Here is a 3,598-nt window from a genome sequence, read left to right as displayed (position 1 = left end):
TGTGTCTGGGCGGTGCCGGACCACCCTGGCGGTCCGGCGTGTCGCGGCCGGTCGTGTCGCGGGACCACGTGTCCCGTCGGCGCGGCCGTCGTCGCGCTCGTCAGCCGTCTCGGGGTGTTAGTTACCGGCACGTCGGCCGGACGTATTGTCGGCAGGCGGACACGTGTCTCGTGCTTCCGGCGCGCCACGCGGCCACGCGTCGCGCGGCCGTCGGGGTTCGACGACGGCGGCCGCCTACTCCAATCTTGCTGCGCGGTGCTCTTCACCGAGTGCCGTCGGCGGGCCGACACGTTTACTTTGAACAAATTAGAGTGCTCAAAGCAGGCTCAAATCTGGCGGGGCGGCTTCACGGCCGTCTCGTCAAAAGGCCCTGAATACTGGTCGCATGGAATAATGGAACAAGACCTCGGTCCCGCGCATCTCCGCCCTTCGCGGGCGCGCGAAATCGCCCTCCGGGGCGTTTCCGTGCGCGGGCCGCCGGGCCGCGGGCGCCAGTCGCCCGCGCGTCCCGCCGGGCCGGTTTTCGGGACCGGAGGTAATGATCAACAGAGACGGGCGGGGGCATTCGTACCGAGACGTTAGAGGTGAAATTCTTGGATCGTCTCGAGACGAACTGACGCGAAAGCATTTGCCAAGTACGTTCTCGTATGATCAAGAACGAAAGTTAGAGGTTCGAAGGCGATCAGATACCGCCCTAGTTCTAACTGTAAACGATGCCAGCTAGCGATCCGCCGGCGTTTCATTAACGACCCGGCGGGCAGCTTCCGGGAAACCGAAGCTTTTCGGTTCCGGGGGAAGTATGATTGCAAAGTTGAAACTTAAAGGAATTGACGGAAGGGCACCACCAGGAGTGGAGCCTGCGGCTTAATTTGACTCAACACGGGAAACCTCACCAGGCCCGGACACCGGAAAGATTGACAGATTGAGAGCTCTTTCTTGATTCGGTGGGTGGTGGTGCATGGCCGTTCTTAGTTGGTGGAGCGATCTGTCTGGTTAATTCCGATAACGAACGAGACTCTGTCCTGCTAACTAGGCGGGTAAACCCGGGTCGGCGGTGGGCGCGGCGCGGGCGGTTTCGGCCGTCCGTGTTCGCGTCTCCGTCGGCTCGGCCCGGTATCCCCGAACGCGTTCGCCCGTCGTCCACGGCGGTCGTCGGGCGCGGCCGCGCCAACCGCGTCCCGGCGTGCGGCGGGCGTGTGTCGGCCGGGGGGCAACCTCCGGTCGGCGCGCGTCAGTCGTGCGTCGGGCTCCGCGGTGAAGCGCGCCGTGTTCGCGGCCGTCGCCGGCGGATCACGATACGTTACTAGGGCTACCGCCGGCTCCCAGGAGCTTAAACTCTTCTTAGAGGGACAGGCGGCGGACGAAAATAGCCGCACGAGACTGAGCGATAACAGGTCTGTGATGCCCTTAGATGTTCTGGGCCGCACGCGCGCTACACTGAAGGAATCAGCGTGTGTTAACATTCCTGGGCCGACAGGCTTCCGGGTAACCCGCTGAACCTCCTTCGTGCTTAGGGATCGTGGCTTGCAATTTTTCCACGTGAACGAGGAATTCCCAGTAAGCGCGAGTCATCAGCTCGCGTTGATTACGTCCCTGCCCTTTGTACACACCGCCCGTCGCTACTACCGATTGAACGACCGCAGTGAGGTCTTCGGACTGGACGCGCGTTATTCGGCCCCCTCGGGGGCTGGGTCGTCGCGCGACCGGGAAGATGACCGAACTCGGCCGTTTAGAGGAAGTAAAAGTCGTAACAAGGTTTCCGTAGGTGAACCTGCGGAAGGATCATTAGAGACGGGCCCGCGGCACCGGCGTCCCGCGCCGGTCTCGCGCGCGCCTAATCCGACCCCGTGGCCGCGTGCGCTCGCGACTAGCTCGCCGACCGCCCGCGCGCCGCGACCCCCGACCAAGCGTCGACCGAAAGATGGTTACCCCGTCGAAAGACCTTGCGCCGCGCGCTAGTGCGGCGCAGAAATTTCGTCGACACCAAAACACACACCCGACCCCGAACGGCGGATCACTTGGCTCGTGGATCGATGAAGACCGCAGCTATCTGCGCGTCGTCGTGTAATCCGCAGGTTATACGAACATCGACCAGTCGAACGCACATTGCGGCCTCGGTGACCCGCGGGTCCCGGGCCACGCCTGTCTGAGGGTCGTATACCGGATACTCGGCCAGACCGATGCGCCGCCGGCAGGCGTCCGACGGGCTGCGGCGGGCCGTCGTCGCGGTCGCGCGTCCCCCACGCGGGGACGCCGGCTCGCGGCGGCCCGCCCGCTCCCGCCGGCCGCTCCGGCAGCGCGAGATTGGCGGTTCGACCGGGGAACGGCGCCCCGCCGTCCGTCCGCCTAGCGGCGGCGGCGGCGACGGCGCCCGCCACCGGTCGTCCGCCCAAGTTGTGACGGCAAACAGTCACGGGTTCTCGCGCCGTAAAACGGCACGTCCCCGTCCGCCCGCCGCGCGAGAGCGCGGCCGGGTCGGCTGAGAGTCCCAGAGACACCTCTCCGGCTTCCGAGAAGCGGACGCGGACGGTCGCCGTACGGACGGAGCGCGGACCGCAGGCTGCCGTGTTTGACAAAACGAAACACCTAACCGATACGTTCCGACCTCAGATCAGGCGGGACTACCCGCCGGATTTAAGCATATTAATAAGCGGAGGAAAAGAAAACAACCGTGATTCCCCCAGTAGCGGCGAGCGAACAGGGAAAAGCCCATCGCCGAATCCCGCCGCGCACTTTTGTGTCGCGGCACGTATGGGAGTTGTGGCGTACGGGCCGGCCTCGTTGCCGGGGCGCACGTGACGGTCCAAGTCTCCCTTGAACGGGGCCATGGCCCGCAGATGGTGCCAGGCCAGTAGAGGCCGTCACAGCGTTCCGGGATCGGACCGCGCCTTCGAGTCGGGTTGCTTGAGAGTGCAGCCCGAAGCGGGTGGTAAACTCCATCTAAGGCTAAATACGGCCACGAGACCGATAGTGGACAAGTACCGTGAGGGAAAGTTGAAAAGAACTTTGAAGAGAGAGTTCATAAGAACGTGAAACCGTTCGGGTGTAAACGGACAGAGCCCGCGAGTCCCCGCCGGGCGAATTCACGGTCGGTCTAACCGCCGGCCGGATCTTTCGCTCGGTTAGCGGACGTCGCGACTCGTTGGGCGCCGGCCGAAGGGCCCGGGTGGCGGTTCGTCGCGGCGGTCGCGTCTCGGCGTGACCGTTCGCGCCGAACCCCGGTGCTCCTGGTCGGCTCGCCCGACGGCAAGAACCGTCGACGCGGCCCCGTCGCAGGCGGGGTCTCGTCGGTCGGCGACGAGTTTCGGGCTACTTTCCGACCCGTCTTGAAACACGGACCAAGGAGTCTAACGTGTGCGCGAGTCAACGGTGATCTTATGAAAAACCACGTTTGGCGCAATGAAAGTGAACCGTTTACGGTGCGGACGATGGCCTAGCGACCGAACCCGCCGGCGTTCAAAGTCGCGCTGGTCCGCAGTCCGGGGGCGTCTCCGCCAGGTCGGCTTCGGCCGTCCGGGGGCGCACCCTTAGCGCACACGTTGGTACCCGAAAGATGGTGAACTATGCCTGGCCAGGATGAAGTCAGGGGAAACCCTGA

General features: G+C 64.5%; 2 non-coding genes across 2 annotated transcripts in view; both read left to right on the top strand.

The window, feature by feature from the left end:
- Positions 1 to 1,998: 1,998 nt before the first annotated feature.
- Positions 1,999 to 2,156, top strand: LOC132953488 (5.8S ribosomal RNA). The gene has a single exon (XR_009665663.1). It is a non-coding gene; the product is annotated as a 5.8S ribosomal RNA (ribosomal RNA).
- A 445-nt stretch (positions 2,157 to 2,601) lies between these two features.
- The window catches only part of LOC132953487 (large subunit ribosomal RNA), a 4,196-nt gene continuing 3,199 nt past the window's right edge, over positions 2,602 to 3,598 (top strand). Inside the window, exon 1 of the ribosomal RNA XR_009665662.1 lies at positions 2,602 to 3,598. This exon is cut by the window's right edge and continues 3,199 nt beyond it. This is a non-coding gene — a ribosomal RNA (large subunit ribosomal RNA).

The sequence above is a fragment of the Metopolophium dirhodum genome, unplaced genomic scaffold, assembly GCF_019925205.1.
Source record: "Metopolophium dirhodum isolate CAU unplaced genomic scaffold, ASM1992520v1 scaffold49, whole genome shotgun sequence".
Classification (NCBI taxonomy): Eukaryota; Metazoa; Arthropoda; class Insecta; order Hemiptera; family Aphididae; genus Metopolophium; species Metopolophium dirhodum.
Note: the sequence above shows the minus strand (reverse complement) of the source record. Positions and strands in the feature narration are given on the sequence as shown.